The 17,910-nt window shown below is 43.5% G+C and overlaps 1 long non-coding RNA gene across 1 annotated transcript; it reads right to left on the minus strand.

Annotated features, from left to right (window-relative positions):
• Nucleotides 1-8,347: 8,347 nt before the first annotated feature.
• Nucleotides 8,348-15,409, minus strand: LOC144826573 (uncharacterized). The gene is made up of 3 exons (XR_013609859.1): nucleotides 10,087-15,409; nucleotides 9,519-9,580; nucleotides 8,348-9,183 (listed from the first exon to the last, which is right to left on the minus strand). It is a non-coding gene; the product is annotated as an uncharacterized LOC144826573 (long non-coding RNA).
• Nucleotides 15,410-17,910: the final 2,501 nt, after the last annotated feature.

Consider the following 17,910-nt stretch of genomic DNA (forward strand, 5'->3'; position numbering starts at 1 on the left):
TCCGCCCGACATCCCTGACCACCTGCCACCTATTTCACCCCGCCATATTACAATGGCGGGGGGACCGCGGCAGACGGAAACACCGTCCGCCGCTTTTCCGCCCGGTCGCCTTGCGGCCAGGGTAGAAAAGGGTTCATATGGCTGGCGGTGTCTATCAGACACCGCCAGGCATATTATGATGGCCTTATTTAGATGCCAGACCCCCATGGTGAAGGCGAGGTGCACATGGGGGGTACTTGTGTTACCCCCCCTGCATTTGCATACACAAAGCAGCAGGCACCGCGCTGTGCCTGCCGCTTTGTGTATGCAAATGCAAGCCATGCATTTTTAACATTGCGGGAGGCGGTGCTTTCAGCACCGCCTGCCGCAATGTTAAAAATGGTCAGTCCCGGTCGGATTCATTCCTGACCGACCATTCCGATGGGCTTGGTCGGGAAGGAATTCGACTCGGATTTCCGGATTACGGACGACAGGCTCAGAGAGCCTGTCCGCAGTCTGGAAATCCTCCAGTACTCCCCCGGTCGCCTCTGTGCGACCAAGGGAGTACGATGGCAGCTTTTCACTGCCTTTTCGTGCCGGTCTGTCCGGCACAAAAAGGCAGTCGGAAGCTGTCTCTGGGGGCCCCCAGCAGGGCCCCCATGGGTGTGAGGCCGCCGGATGGCGGCCTGGGAGCACCTATGGTGCCCCTCCCTTGATCCCTGCAACCGGTAGCAGGCACCTTGGGGTGCCGGCCACAGGGTGCAGGGATGAACTGCACCCCTGCTTTCAACAATGCAAGCATGCTTTCCGGTCGGAAAGCATGCTTGCATTGTAAGGTATACGAATGCGACCAAACCCTGTTCGGTCGCATCGTACTACCAGAGCTGTAACCGACGACAGCAGGTCGGTCGGTTACAGCTCCTGCCCGATGTCGGATGGACTTAGGTCCGTCCGATATCGGAATAGGCCCCTCAGTGTTATTCCTCCAATAATTGCATCACATATGGGTCCTTTGACTTTATCAGATTTCAAAAAAATTCCACCAGGATCACCAGTTAGAACAATACAGTTGTTAGTCCTCACACACATCGATTTCTACTTTGCTAATTTTTGTGTTGATTATGCTAGCTCTATACAGTTACTGAAAATGACCAGTTTTCCTACAATTATTACACGTCCTACTCGTAGCGTGGCATACAAGACTATTTCTGGATCCACATCTGTAACAATTTTTTAACTCTTTTCTAGTACCATATTTTTGTGTCATGTGCTTGGCAATCAACACACACCCACACACATACACATACATGTGTTACCATCCTTGTGGGGACTGTGTGTGGAAACCTGCCTTGTGGGGACTAACCCTTCCCAATGTTTTTAATATATACTAACAACAGAAAAATGTTAAGAAAAAATTCATGATTCAGGATCCTGCTTCAAATTTGCAAATATTTTGTTATTTAATCACTTGCACACAACTATCCTTGTGGGGACTTGAACACATGCTGCCACCCTTGTGGGGACCTACTCCATAATTAACACTTGTGATTGAATACACTCAAAGGCACATAGCTAAATGTTTATTTCTCAACAATATACCCGAATAACATCAGAATAAATTCATATATGAAAGGCTATAACAAAAATGGAGGTACAAAAAAGATTGATTATGCAAATAATGTGTCAGGAAATATCATTGACAGTTGCTTACTTTTCTTGCAAAATAGTTATTAGACCACATCCTGCTAGGAATGCTTGTAACAGTGGCATAGCTAGACCTTAGAGCGCCCGGGGCAGTCCCTGCATTTACCGCGCCATGGCCGAATTGAAAAGCGGTGGGGGGGGGGGGGTTACGATTGGTGGCCTGAGAAGGCAGGTGAGAGCTTGGGAGAGGCTGATGCCCCCAAAGCTTGTGCCGTCTTGGTTGGACCACCCCCTCTACTGCCTTGCTACACCACTGGCTTGTAATGTTAATGTCTCCATTTGGTTACATAATCAGTGAATAGGGATGCTGTGTGATAATGCCCATAGTGGTGGCATTTGATCACAGTAACACCATGATCTCTACAGACATGGTATCTGCAGCCTTTACAAAAGTACTCCCAGAGATAGAGTGTGGTGGTAATTACATTCAAAACCCCACAGTATCAGTGCTCCAGGTACTCGCAGAAATGGTTGTGAAGTTAATCATTCCCAGGTGCCCCCAGTGATAGTGTGTGATTATTAGGATGTTCAAATCCCCACAGAGATAGTGTGTGAAGATGATTGTGTTTATGTCCTCACTGAAATAATGTGTGAAGACAAAGCTTGAACCCCTAAATAGAAAGTTTGAAGATAATGATGTTCAGGTTGAAATAGAGATTGTGTGTAATTATAGGAATGCTTAAGTCCCCACAGAGATGGTGTTTGAAAGTAATCATGTTCAAGTCCCCACAGAGATACTGTGTTAATATAGTGTTACTCAAAGCCCCATAAGGACAGCACATGGTTATTGGGATGTTCAAGTCCCAAGAGAGATGGTGTATGAAGATTATCAACAGCTGTTACCAAAGTAGAATGCAGGGGCGTACTGAAAACCCAAAGCAGCCCTGGCAATTTTCTCTGACCAGCCCCTGGTTAAGCACTGCCTAGCCCTGGGAGACTGGAAAACACTTGCTTCTTTTGTTACTGGGGGACGATATTACAGCACTGCTGCAAAACTAGCTACCACCGCTGCAAAATTAGCCCCCACCCTTCCACCCTACTGGAAAATCCCCGATGCCTGGTACGGCCAGTCTGACCCTTGGAGAGTGTGAAGATAATTACATTCAAGACTCCACAGAGACACTGTATGATTATAGGACTGTTCTAGGTACTTCATAAATGGATGTGAAGTTAATCATATCAAGGTCCCTCGAAGATAGTGTGTGAATATTGGGATGTTCAGGTATCCACATAGAGAGTGTGTGAAGAGGATTGTATTCAGGTTTTCTGTGAAATAAAGTGTGAAGACAAACCTTAAATTCCCACATAAAAAATGTGAACATAAAGATGTTCACATTCAATCAATTATAGGAATGTCCAAGTCCCCACAGAGATAGTGTGTTATTATTGTGTGGCTCAAGTTCCCACAAAGATAGTGTGTTATTATTGTGTTGCTCAAGTCCCCATAAAGATAGTGTGCTAATATAGCGCTGTTCATGTCCCCAAATAGATACTGTGAGGTTATTGGGATGTTAAAGTTCACAGAGAGATGATGTGTGAAGAGGAACCTGTTCAAGTCCCCAGTTAAATAGTGTAAAAAGATAATGTTCAAGACTCCACACATATAAGCGGGTGAAGATAATATTTAAGTTCCCACAAAGACAATTGGGGGCATATTATCAAGAACGGCATTAAAAATTATCGCCGGTTTAGCTGCAAAAAACTGCCGCTAAAGCGGCGATAATGGGCATGATAATATGCCCCTTAGTTCTTATAGTGATGTACATGTCCCTATAGAGAAAGTTGGTTATTATAAGGATGTTAAAGTCCCTATAGAGATAGTGTGTGAAGATAATCATGATCAAGACCTACTGAGTGTAAAAGGGAAATGTTCAAATCCCCAGGCTAAGTATCTGAAGATGATGATGTTATTATTATTAAGCGTGCTTACATAGCGCTCGATTACCCGTAGGCATCTCGGCGCTTGCCTTGGGAACCCGTCCTGGTTTTTCCCTGTGAGATACCCGTACTGGGCATACCCAAGGTGAAAGCCAGGCACCCCGCCGCGGGGGGGGGGGCCGTAGTGGAGATTAAGCAAGCTAATGCCCAGAGCTGCAGAGTGTGAACCTGTGACTCGAGTAGGCACCGAAACGAGAATTATTGAGTCCGTGGATATTTGGGCTCAAGACCCTGCCGCGTCGGGAATTGAACCCTGGTCCCGGGTCTGACCTCTGCTCCAGGGTCTGCCGACTCTAACCAGTGACCCACACTTCAAATCCAAACAGAGATAGTATGTTATTATAGTCATGTTAAAGCCTCCACATAGATGGTGCATGATTATAGGAATCTTATAGCTTTGGCAGAGATGGAGTGTGAAGGTAATCATGCTCAAGTCCCCACAAAGATAGTGTGTTATTATAGTGATGCTTAAGTCCCCACAATTGTGTGTGATTATTGTGATGTTCATGTCCCCACAAAGTTAGTGTGTACAGATAATCTTGTTCAAGTCCCCACAGAGATAGTGTGTTATAGTGTTGCTTATGTCCCCAGAAAGATAGTGTTAAAGACAATGTTCAAATCTTCACACAGATAGAGCGTGAAGATGAGGATGTTCAAGTCCAATAAGAGATAGTGCATGATTATAGGTACATTCAAATATCCAAAGAAATTATGTTTGAAAGTAATCATGCTCACGTCCCCACAATGCTAGTATATAATGAATGTGATGTTAACGTCCTCACAGAAATGATGATGTGGCTATAGGGTTATTCAGACCCCACAGAGATAATATGTGAAGATGATAGTGTTCAATGCACCACTGAGATAGAGAACAAGCATTTACAATGCAATAGGTCTCGCAGCATTAAAGTTTGAGTTACTGGCATTGTAAATGACAATGCTTTGCATTAATTCTTTTTTTTTATTTGCAATTGGTATATAAAAAAATTTTGTGAATGGTTAGTTGTTGCTTATGCTAAGCAAAGTTGCCAGTAATATAGAGTGCTAGTCTTGCTTGTTCTAAGCATGCTGATTGAAAGCGCTCTGATACGTGCGGGTAAAGTTTGCGCTACATAAAAGTAAAAACCAGTAAATAAATTTAAAAAAGCCTACCTGTACCACGTCCGTTCTTATTCTGCGATGCCACATATCTTTGGGTCCCTGTACTTATTAACTGCACCCGGCTGTGGGAAACCTCCATGGCAGGAATAACGTGTTGCAATGTAGCCACTGTCCTGTGGCTGCACCGCGGGGTAAAAGTGTAGGGGCAGGAAGGCAGGCGGCAGGTAAAAAAACACAAGTAATTCATTCATTGGCATTCCTCAGACAGACAACCTCCCAGATGTTTTCGGTGGCAGGTGGGGTTGGGGGGGGAGGGTTTGCTCGTGGGCGTATTGGCGGCATGTCCCACAATAGCATGAATTCTCCCACCATCAGAATTCGGGGCATGCTTGAAAAAATGTTCCCTTGGAACAACTAGTGCAGGATTTTTGCCAGAAATATATGCTGTCCTTCAGATAGATTTGTTTGCATTTTACCATTGCTTCCCTGTGCATTCGTTAGTAAGTATCGCCTTCCATGGCCTCTATCAGATGATTTTACTTAGCTTTCCTTTTGCAAATCACTGCATGAGGTTTGTTTATCAAAAGGGTTTAGAAACAAAATCAAGACTACAGTTACCAGAATGCACTAGTGTTACACCTGAAACCTCAGTACTGTACACATGCCATCCCAGTGACGTAGAGAGATGAAGTTTCCATTTATTAAGCATAGATGACATGACTACACGTGAACAAAGAAAAGAAAAAAAAGTGCCCCAGTCCTCCGGCCTTTCTTTCACACGCCCTGGTTTTCAGATGAGCTAGTAACAAACTGTACGTCTGCATGAAATTATTGATACTCAAAGCATCATATCATAATGTAATTCTATTCGGTATCAAATGCTTAGTATAAAATGCACACAGCTCTGGGGCGCATTGCACTATTAGCTTTTATAGCTCATCCAAAAAGTAGTTGTGTCATTTTCTGCCTCTTTCACCCACTCAATGTAAAAATAGCGCAGTCAATCGGCGCTTGGCCTTCCTCATCTGGAGCCTTTTAGCATCTTCACCAACATGACTGTCCTATTACACCATTTAGGGCCGCACAGCTGTGTCCTTCAGCAGGCAGCAAACAAAAACGAGCGGGAGGGGTAGGGGGAGTGCACAGAATGGAAGAGACGCCCTCAGAATGCTTCTGATTACACCTAATTGTTTCAAAGAAAATATAAACTCAAAACCGGCATACAACGTCAATATTTTACATGATGTGTGACGTCAAACCATGGAGAACCAAAATAAAACAAGTAGGAGAGGGAGTGGAAGTGCACGGAGCAGACGCCCTCGGAATGCCTCTGTCTACAACTAACAAACAAAAGGCACGGCTGTCAGTAATCCAACTGAGGCTTGCCACGATACTTAAATAAATAACAAGGGATAGTACTGTTTGCGCTATATAAATCAAATTACAATACAGCCCAAAAAAGTCAAGCAGCGGCACGCGCCCCTCTCCCTTTACCCCGCTTACCCCTCGTCCTGCTGGTTTATCTTTGATCCCTCCGCGAATTCACCGACGGAGGCCCCGCCACAGGTGGCGGCGGTGGATTTGCGTAACTGACCATTTCTGTCATGGTGGCCGAGGCGGGAAGGAGTCACGGGCCCCGGTCAATCGCGATTGGGATAAAAGCGGAAGGAGCCGGGGTGTTTATTTTATTTTATTTTATTTAATGCGATTTGGGTGGCCGAGGCGGGAAGGAGCCACGGGCCCCGGTCAATAGCGAATGGGATAAAAGCGGAAGGAGCCTCGGTGTTTATTTTATTTTATTTAATGCGATTTGATATAGCGCTAACATTACCCGTAGGTGTCAAGTCATTTTTTTGGCATACGCAATACCAGCAGCGGAGCAGACTCTCACAAGCCCCTCTGCTGCCTCTCGTCTCCGAGAGGGCGGGACTTCCGGCTTCGGAAGCCCCACGGAGAGAAGCCGCGCCTACGGAGAGAAGCAGTGCTGGTGACGCGGGGCTCCCATGCCCTAGAGAGAGCCCCGCGGTGGCGGCTGAAGACCGGAGTGGCGGTAAGTGGGCGGGCGCTTGGTGCACGTGTGTGTGTGTGTGTGCGCGCGTGTGTGTGTGGGGCGTGTGTGTATGTGACAGCGGGGTGGGTTCTCTGTATGTGTGGGTGCGTGCGTGCATGGGCGCTCGTGTGTGTGTGTGTCTCTGTGTATGCGCATGCGTGTTGGAGCTTCCCAGGAGACAGCAGCTGAGCGCGTTCGCGCGCGCGTGTCCTGCGCCGAACGCCTTTTGCGAGATGCGCGCTGCCAGGTACTGTCTCCTGGGAAGCAGACCCAGTGACAAAAGATCTCTGGCGAGACAGCGCTTACGCGCTGTTACACCACGAGACCTAAAAAGGTGCTTGTCTATGTTCTCTTCCACACCTAGACTGGGTTTCTTGGTCCCTGTACCTTCTGTGTACTGTTTCTGGCGACCCTGGCCCTGCATTGCAATGTCAAGAGTTTTCCAAAAATAACTGCACCTTGGTAGTATTTCTGCTTAAACCCTTAGTATGCAGTCAACCATTTCTCTAAAGTTATAGAGTTCTACGTTGCCATCTAAGCATGACTACATATCTCCAAGTGTTCATGGTTTGTCCAAGTGTGTACGCTTTCAAGTTCCTTCGGGTATGTTTCCAAGCCATGTTGCGCTTCCACTCACAGTGCAGAGAGACTGGCACAGAGACTGGCTTATCTCACCAGTGTCGTTCTTCCTCAGAAAGAACTTTAGCAACTCCTCCGTTTTTGCTAAGTTTGTCCTTTACACAGCCTATCATCCTCCCTCAGAAAGAACTTCAGCGACTGTTCTATCTCCACATGAGATTCTCCATTAGGCAGTGTGTTTCTATTTAATCATCACCTGTGCTCTGTGTGGCTGGTCCATGATGAGATAAATGTCACAGTGACCAGAACATGGCCTGCCATAGCAGTGAGACCAATCATGGATCCTTCTAACCTGTGCAGGTACTGTGACCTCACTTAGAATTGATCTATCCATGCAAATGGCATGTGGATTGCTGTGTAAAATGAAAGATCAGTGTTGCGCGGGTGCAAATGACTCCATCTACTGTGTAGTTCCTTTTCACCCAGCCATTACCTTCTCCGATCTCTGATTGCCCACGTACATAGGTCTTTCCATGACCAAACTGAGGTCATCCCCTATAATTATATTTACATTGTCCCTCTCCAGGCAGTCACATTCATACTTTTAAGTAAGCATTCTTGGTTTGTGTTAGGCACGTAGATTTTAGCAATGGTGTATGTTGTGGTGTCTAGTATAGTGATTTCCAACATCAGACACCCAGCTCTATTGGCATATGAATTCAGTATTTCTTAGCTCAGACTTTGTGAAAACAACCTGGCTGTCACCACCATTTTATTGGACCCAGAAAAGAAGAGCTGTGTCAGGAATCATTTGGATCTATGTTTCACCCAGTCCTTTTTAACAGGCGTATATCTTGTAGACGTCCCACCTTACATTTTGTGTCTCAAAGCAAACTGAGAACCACTGTAGTGCATTACGAACCTTTGCTTTAACACTAGTGAAATTCAGCAAAGGACATGATATGCAGTGGGCTTTATTTTTTCTGAAAAGTGTGATAAAGAGGAACAGTCTAGACAGCATGGATCCCAACTTGTTGTTGGTTTACCCTCATAAACCTAACACCAACTCTAGCTGGCTCCATAAGTTCTTCATTTTATTTAAAAAACACACCAGTGTCAGGAATTCCGAAGCCATATCTGTGGAGGGTCCCCTTCCCCGTACACAATGTGTGGGATCCAGTCTGATTAGGACGCCTTGCAGCCAATCTGCCACTGTTCAAAGAATACATGCAGCCTATGATGTTGCCCAGTTTGAGTCTTTTAGGCAGGTTGCTAAAGTGAATTTGTCTTCTTCTGGACCTCCATGTCCCCGTTGTGTGCTGCAGTTCGATGGTTTACTCACTGAGATCTTGGACGACATCCCACAATTAGTGTCATTCCTCAAAACAGTAATCTACCATTCTCTCAAGATCATCTACTCTTTCTTATAGAGATAGTGCATTGCCCTTCCTCTCGACCAAGCAAGTCTCCAACTCATCCTGAATTGTGCAAATGTCTGCCATGATGTCTGTCAGAAATTGCTGCAACCAAGCCTTGGAGACATCCACTCTCTTTTGCTGGATAGTGGTCAGTCTGTGAGTTGTTCTTTGAGGAGGGGTGACTGGCCCCTTGTAATTTTTACAAAAAATGGTCTGCACCCTTCAATGATCTAGTACATATGTCACATCTCACAAATAAAGATCTTATTAGAATAAAGCTATTTCAGTATTGTCAGTTTTCCCAAGAAATTGTAAATGGAGGCTTCCTCAATTCTTGTTCAGTACTTTATTTAATTTTCTTGATTAAAAAGCAGATAGCCAACGCTTTTCGTCCATTACCGGACTTCTTCAGGTCTATAAAGAATATAAAAATAGACATATACATAACAGTCATTTATACAAATATGTACAGACATAATTTACATATTACGTATTTACAAAAGAAAAAAACAGATTTTACAAATTCACATATCCATTATCAAGAGTTTTTTAGCAGATTTGCTTCTATTCAGAATGCTTGGGAAAACAAAAACAAAAGCATGGCACAGTTCTTAATAATATGTCTCTTAGATAGATAAGAGTTCATAATCACATTTGTATGGTTTGCAAAATACAATACATTTTATACACAGTCATATACTAAACCTTAAACTACAAATTTCTTGAGGATAACATTTGTTAATCTATACCTGAGTAAACTTCATGAGCATCATGGAAATGGTTCCTTCCTTCTTGGAAACTGTTATTCAATCTGTAGGAGCAACAGTCCCCATTACTAAATGTACTGAAGTCTAAATAGATGTAAACACCTCCATATCAACCTTTACAGTTGTGACTAGAAAGCGAATTATGTGGTCCTACAACAGTTAGTTACATAACCATATTCATGTAATCTCTAATACTACACATCCTGTCTAGTCAAACAACATTTAAAAGTTAAAAAACTCTCGTGGCACAAAGCTTTAGTATCTACAGTCAGTCTTAACAGTGCTATTCCCTAAGAGCAATTTGTTAAACACTCTAAAGTTATTGTGTCATAGTTCCTTATTTAATCAACAATTTCATCGGCAGATGCATGATCAACACGAGATAATGTTTCTTTAATCTAATCTTATATTCCCATATAGATAGCAGTTTTCCTCTATTGAATATTATTTAAGAACCACACATTGGCACAAAATTCCATAAGCAGTCTAGTGATTTTTATGATCACCATATTTCACTAGTTATCAAGACAAACCATTACGATATACTCACAATTTTGGGTTTATTTGTTGATAAGCTTCTTGAGAAAAGCACGATAAATTCACCTTTATTATATGTTTATTTTCCAGCCAAGTGTAAAATCTAAAAAGTAAACCCATAGTGTAAGTTTAGGCACCTATTAAAGTCTTTTCAAATCTATTTTATACAAAGATTTGTCAGTGTTGACTGCCTTTCTGGACTGTCAAGTATAACTGTTGGGCAATGAGACACATCATTTTCTCATTTTAACCTCGGACAAAACCATTCTCCCATATACATATTTGTGATTTACCCCTGCTATATACCATGGAGGCTTACGGTAAAACTAGTTTCGTGAGTACAAGTCAATTTTAAAGCTCACATCAGAGTAAGGGCATTACTGGTGGCCATTTTTAAAGAGATCAGAAACATACCCTAATGCCTTGTAGACATAGTATTGCTGTTATTATTAGCAGTCTACAACCTGCAATAAAAATTCGTTCTAGAATTACAATAACATTGCAGTCACCACAAAGCTCACGGGAGTCTAAGACTACAAATATGGAATAAAAGCTAATCAGTATACGACTCACAGCAGCAAAGTTAGCGGCCATCTTAAGGAAATCAATCATTTTTCGCGATGTCCCGCAAGAAGTAATGTCACAGGTAACTTCAATATCTTTCAAGTTTGTTAACCACCCAAAAAGTATATTTTAAAACATTATTAAATTACACTGGCAAGGTACACCCCCATAGTACTACTCTAACCCCATGCAAGTGCCTCACTTACCGCAATAAGTATGCATCAAAGTCACCTTGTGGTCATCTGGTTTACCAGACTCCAAAGACTCAGAGTTTTTATACGTTTTGCGTCAATAATTAATGAACCAATTACAGAATAATTGGTTAAAGTTCCCGCCGATTGAAAGCAACAAAGGTCGCGATGTGATGACGCCTACGTGCATTGCTAATACCGACGCCATTTTGAAATATGCAAAAATTAATTTCAATTGTCGAATTAAGATACCAAATACAAGTCTGGAGACAAGAAATCACACAGATTTTAACAGAGATCTCTTCTATCATTACTGCAAACCTTTTAATGAGTTTTGTGCCACTCGCTGAAAAAGCGATATGTGTCTGTCAAATATTTATAATCAGGTAGATTGTAGGTTTTTGAAATGACCCAATAAAATCTAATGTTGTAACTGGTCAAATAAGAGAAACATACATCAAAAGATCCCACCGATCGAGAAGCACCACTGGTCACATTACGACTACATTTACGCGCATTGCTTAACATCGACGCCATTTTAAAGTGTCCAGAGACTAGCCTTGAGAATCAGTTGAGTATACTAAACAAAGATTTTAGAGTCAAAAGATCACATGGATTTCAACAGTGATCTATTTCTATCGTTACTGCAGACTACTTAATGAATTTTACATTGCTTACTGTAGGCAAAGTAAGCGTGTGTCAAATATTCACAATTAGATAAATTGTGATTGCCGTAAAGTGACCAAGTGGAAACTGATTGTGCAACTAAATAATAGGGAGATCATACATCATCTCACAAGTACAAGAACCTGCCAGTCCTATGTGACTAACATCCTCTTTAATTTCTAATTCCTTCGCCATCTTTGAATGGGCAGTTCATAGCGAAGTAGTGCAATAAACAGTGGAAAGAGGTGTATGAGAGAACATATCATAGTTGTTTATCAGCTTGAGATGGGTCTCTTTTTTGAAACGACAACAAAAATATATATCTTTTTACAGTTAATACAATGGGTTGTAATTTGTATGTAGAGAGGAATCAGAACACGGTACAAGTACTTGGTGTGGTTTGCCTCCCCTCTAGAGCGGTGCCTCCTTCTCCCTGAGCTGTTGCCAGGCGGGGTGAGGTGATTCCTCCATACCCTTGAGGTAAGACTCATTGGAGTGATACATTCATTAAATGAAAACTATTTGATGGCTAATGATAGCCACATAATATTGTCTATAGGCTGCGTTTACTGTGATCCAAGACTGTATTATGTACCACACTTATCTCTTATAGATTTTTCCAAGAGGCAAGAGGAGTGGTTTGAAGATTTCGCTCAAAGCGTATCCTTTTATTATTACTTTACACTTCACTGAAATGTGTTTTGCAGTAGCATTTTGTATCTAAGGAGGTCCTGATTAAAGCACTTGGTTCACTTTTTACCTTGTTGTGCTGAAACATGTTGACCAATTCTTAAATGGACGGTTATTTGTTAAATCCGGCCTTTCTGCACTGTTTTTAATATTTGTTCGGATCAGACACGAATAAAGTTATTGTCTGATTCCGCTTCAATTTTATATTCACATCACTTTTTTTGCACTGCACTTTATTTCCCATACACTTTTTTGTACATATTGCGTGCTCACATCTGTACAAAACCCTAACTTTGAAAACCTCCTTGGGCTCCTCCATCACTAGGGTGGAGTGTTAGCCCTACAAAGGAGACCCAGATGATGAAGCATGTCACCGGGATCGGAGAGTGATGGGAATCCGTACAAATGTTTGTATTTTTTGATCAGTCTTGGTATCTGTTAGTATTTCGTCATCCTGTGACTTAGGACTGCAGGTTATTCGTTGTGTATTTTGAATCGTTTAGAATGGGGCTGTATAACCTGCTGAGTCGGTAAAATTCATGCCTCTGACCCTACCTCAACTCTTGTTGTATTTCCAATACAATGATTACCCCAAAATAACTCACATTATATATACTCTGCTATCAGTTCACAATATGATCTACAGAGGGAGCTAGAGAAAATGATGAAACTCGTTATACACATTAAGTCCCTGATTTACTGATCTAAATCTACATATCCAGCGTGATTCTCTTTGTCTTAGATGCACCGTCCTATCACCAACCCTAGGATTCAGTTCAACGTGATCTATAGCATGAAACCTGATTTCACTATGTTCTGGATGACATTCAAAAATGTGTTGTGCCACCGGACTACGTGCATCACAATTCTTTTTTTTATATATTTCTTTTTATTAAAGCAAAGCATCAATAAATACACCGGTGCATAGTACAGAAGAGGGTCGTTCACAAATACTACATGTGATACAATAAATATTGGTGAGGGGGGGGGACATGGAGCACAAATGTCAAGCAGATTCACATATAAGGGTCATGGGTATAGTGGAACATCAAAGACAACAGTTGCAGGTGGTACAAAATATTTTCTCTGTATTGATTCCAAGGACCCCAGACACTGTTCCACTTTCGAGGGCGACCCCATGCCAGATAAACAGTTTTTTCACGGAACATACACCAATCCATACTTTCTTTCCACCCCTCTATCGTAGGCGGCTTTGCCGATCCCCACTGCTGTGCTATATTTCGCTCAGCTATCATGGCCCCTAGAGTAACCCATCGAGTTTGTACAGTATTCAGGTCTGTAGGCTCCCAAATATTCAATAGACATCTCCTAGCTTCCGGCAAGAGAGCCACACCTGTTACTTCCTGCATAACATCATGGACCATGTTCCAGTAGTCTACCATATATCGACATCCCCAAAAGATATGAAGAAACGTCCCCAACTGACCACATCCACGCTTACACAGACCTTCCTCCGTTAAACCCATTCTAATCAGACGTGGACCCGTGACATAAACCCTGTGCAGTATTTTCAACTGGACGAGCCTCAATCTCGCCAGAATCGCAACTTCTTTAGGGGAAGAAACTGCTGATTGCCAATCCTCGTCGTCAATTTCAATACCATTGTGCGTCCACTTGTCCCTTAAATCTGCCAAAAGATCCGCTCTTTGATTTATCAGTTTTTTTATAAATGAGAGAAATGGTGCTATCAGGTAGATGCCCATCTAGTATTCGGTCTTCTAATGGGGACGCCTCCGGTATCTCTTCCCCCTCGGGAAATACCGACCTCAATGCATGCCTCACTTGCGCATAGCGGAAATACTCCGTCCCACTCAACTCATATTCAGTTTGTAGTTCAGCAAACGACTTAACCCTTCCCTTTACCCAAATATTGCCCACAGTAGTAATCCCTATCAAGTCCCATTTATCAAAACCCTTCGTATTCTATAACCTGTCCAACCTATCTGATCCAAATAGTGGGGTAGCCAAAGTCAGACGATTTTTCCATCCCAATGAACTAGTAACATTGTGCCATATACTTGCCGCCACTCTGGTCGGCCCCGTCAGACTATTCTCTATTGATCTGGTATACAACGTTCTGCTATAATTACCACCAGGGAGCATCCATCTATCCATTGCATAGCCCGGATCCGTATTGGACCCGTAGGTACCATGATTTATAGCTCCCAACTTCGATGCCCAATAGTATCTTTTGATATCAGGGAGGGCAATTCCTCCGTCATACCATGGGAGCGTCAACTTAGCCAATGATATACGCGGTCTGCCTTCCCAAAGTAGGCTACGCTGCATTCCTTCCACTTCTCGAAAGTAGCTAGCTGGCACCACATCTAAAGTGTTCTGGAGGGCATAAAGAAAGCGGGGTAGGGACATCATTTTAAAAAGGGCCACCCGTCCTAGCAGTGATAGCGGAAGTTTCTTCCAGCCTGCTTCTTCGCTTTTCAGCCGAGCCAGTGGAGGGAGAAGGTTTTTATCATATCGAATTGTGGGATCCATTGAGATATAGATCCCGAGATATTTAAACCCTTTCTTAGCGATCTGAATAGGACAATTCCGAGGCAGGATGGGGGCGTCACCTCATAATACGTAGATAGGATTTTGCCCAATTTATTATCAATCCTGAATTTCTACCGTAACAGGCCAGAACATCACAAACAACGATAAGGGATTTCCTGGGGGAAGTCAAATAAAGTAATATGTCATCAGCATATAATGAGATCCGATCTTCAAACTGTGGAGACCAACAAATACCCTTAATCTAGGGCTCCCAATGGATCCAAGCCGCAAAAGGCTCAAGAGCCAACGAGAACAAAAGGGGGGAAGCGGGCACCCCTGTCTAGTGCCCCGCCCAAGACAAAATGGGGCCGAGACACGAAACCGAATTTAGCCAAAACAGCCCACAAATATGGCCATTCAACCGTGTCAAAGGCCATCGTCGCGTCTAAGGACGCTATTATGGCCGGCTCTCGCAAGGTGTGGGCCCTGGCAAGAACCCCGTGTAACCACCTTAAGTTAAGAGCCGTATTTCTGCGCGGAATAAATCCAGATTGGTCGGGGTGTACCAATTCACTAATGACCTTGATCAACCTATTAGACAACACTTTAGCCAATATCTTGGGTTCCGAATTCAACAATGAGATCGGCCTGTACGAAGCGCAATTAGATCTCGGCCTCCCCTCCTTATGTATCACTACTATCGAGGCTACTCTCTGGTCTTGAGGCAATACCCGACATTCTCGGGCTTCAAAAAACATATCTCTCAAATAGGGGGCAATCTTATCTGGTTTAAGCTTGTACAACTCAATCGGGAGACCATTGGGACTCATTGCTTTTCCCGAATTCAAAGAGCGCACCGTGAAGGCAATTTCATCCGCGGTAAGCTTACTATCCAAAAGGTCGCGATCCTCCTCAGTCAGACATGGAAGTTGAATATCCCTCAATAAAAGGCACGAATCTTCCTCCGGCCTATCTGAGACGGAATTGTAAACGTTACGAAAATAATACGCAAAACTATCAACTATCCTTTGTGGGTCAGTTATACAAGTCCCCTCCTTCGTCTCAATCTCAGGAACCACCCGGTCCGCTCTGTCCTTCTTATCCAACCAAGCAATCAATTTTTTGGTCTTGTCCCCCACATCATATAGACGCCCTTGTTGATCTCGGCTCAGGGCTCTAGCACTGTCCGTGGCCAGCGTCCTATACTCGAGCTGCTTAAGTTGTAAAACATGCAATCTAGCACGGGTCACCTCCTGTTCTATTTCCATTTCGATGTTTGCTATTTCCGATTCAACTCTAACCACTTCTTCTCTTTCTGCTTTTTAACTCCTGCGATCAGGGACAAGGCTTGACCTCTAATCACTGTCTTAAAAGCCTCCCACAACGAGATCGACGTGGAAACCGAAGCCTCATTTTCTTGAAAATAATGCTCCAACACTTTTAACAGTTCCTTGCGAGTACCAGGGATTAATGGGGGCAATTCTACCATTTGAACCCAAGGTAATTTCAAATCCGAGCCAGAGCGGCGAGTGATCCGAATTGCCTCTAGCCAGATGCTTTTTCTTCAGTAATATAAGACGCCTGGGCCGCCGGTACTAGACCATAATCAATTCGAGAAAGACTACCATGAGCACCAGAGTGGAAGGTATACTGTCGCTGGCTAGGGTGAAACAATCTCCAGCTGTCCACAAGACCCAGAGCCTCCAGGAAGTCAGGCAGCCATCTTTGTGACCATCCCGCATCAAAGGGCGGATACTTGTCCATGGTGCCGGAGACTACAGCATTGAAGTCCCCACCCAAAATCAACAATCCTCTAGGAAGGTCCAAAACAATCTTCCCCAACTCAGTGTAGGTAGTGGTTTGCAGACCCGGGGGGACATAAATCGAGACCAAGGAGAGAGTATATCCCTCCCAACGTCCTGACACAGCTATATATCGACCCCTCTCATCTGCAACCGCAGAGTCAACTACAAATGGGAGAGAGTTTTTAAGGAGGATCCCAACTCCCCGGGAGCCCGAATTAAATCCAGCATGTGCTACCAGCCGATAGCCTTTTCTATGCATCGACTTACATGCATTCCCTACCAAGTGCGTTTCCTGAAGTAGGACTACATCCGGGGAATGTCTTTTGAGAAATTGTAGAACCACACTACGGTTGATTTCATCCCCCAACCCATTCACATTCCAACTCAATACTCTCAACCCACCTAGCCCCCATCACGAAACATAAAGAAGGCCCAACCCTCCTCCGAATCCCGCACCAGAAATAAGCAATCTTGAGATACAATGCCTTGCAAAAACACAGAAAAAACAAAAACAAAACATGCACACCCCTCCCCACCCCCCAAACTTCCCGTTACACTATCCTCCAACCTGCACCCCTGCTGATGACTATCAAGCCTCCCCAACTTGCAGTGTGCCCGTCGCCCCAACATCTAGACTAAACTACAAAAAAGGGTTAATCCAAGGAGGAAAGAGACCCTCCGAAAGCCCATTGACCCCCCGGAGTTACTGTGCTAAAACATTTTATCGGAAACATTCACGCAATTGTCCGTTCCCTAACTTTCCCCAGATCCCATGGTAACAGTACTTATTCTTGTTCTTGCGAACCCCCTCCTTCATCTCCACTCTGTCGCTGGGGCTCTTGCTGAGTTGTTAAAGTGTCTAACCAATCCGCTGCGATCTCCGGCTTGTCAAAGAAGTAGACTCTTCATGTTCAATTCTCAGCTTGGCCGGGTACATCATTTTTTTTGTATGAATATCTTTTATAGCATTTTTCGTTTATATTGCATAACATAGCATTAAACGTACATCGTGACCGTATCACACAAGAAAACAGGAGAAAAAGACTCATGAATGCACAAGTTTACATGTGTTGGCACCAACAGTTTGCTACGATGTCGTTACTTGACGTTCAACAGTCGCTGATCAGATGCATAGCTGAAGGCACATATGTCGAGAAAAGGAAGAAACAATTAGCCCGAAAGGAGATACAGACATATAGAGATTATAAGGAGTACAGCATACAGATTAAATCAATGCCACGTTATCAACCGTGCCAGTTGGCTTTAGAGTACATTCGAAACTGGAGAGGTGCGAAGCACTCCGAGTATCACGATTCATCTAAACATATATATCTCAGGCCGGTGATTTCTCTACGAAAGGCACATTCTCCGACATGTTCCTAGAATAAGTCCAGCAACTGTTCACCG

The sequence above is a fragment of the Lissotriton helveticus genome, chromosome 3_2 (genome assembly GCF_964261635.1).
Source record: "Lissotriton helveticus chromosome 3_2, aLisHel1.1, whole genome shotgun sequence".
Lineage (NCBI taxonomy): Eukaryota > Metazoa > Chordata > Amphibia > Caudata > Salamandridae > Lissotriton > Lissotriton helveticus.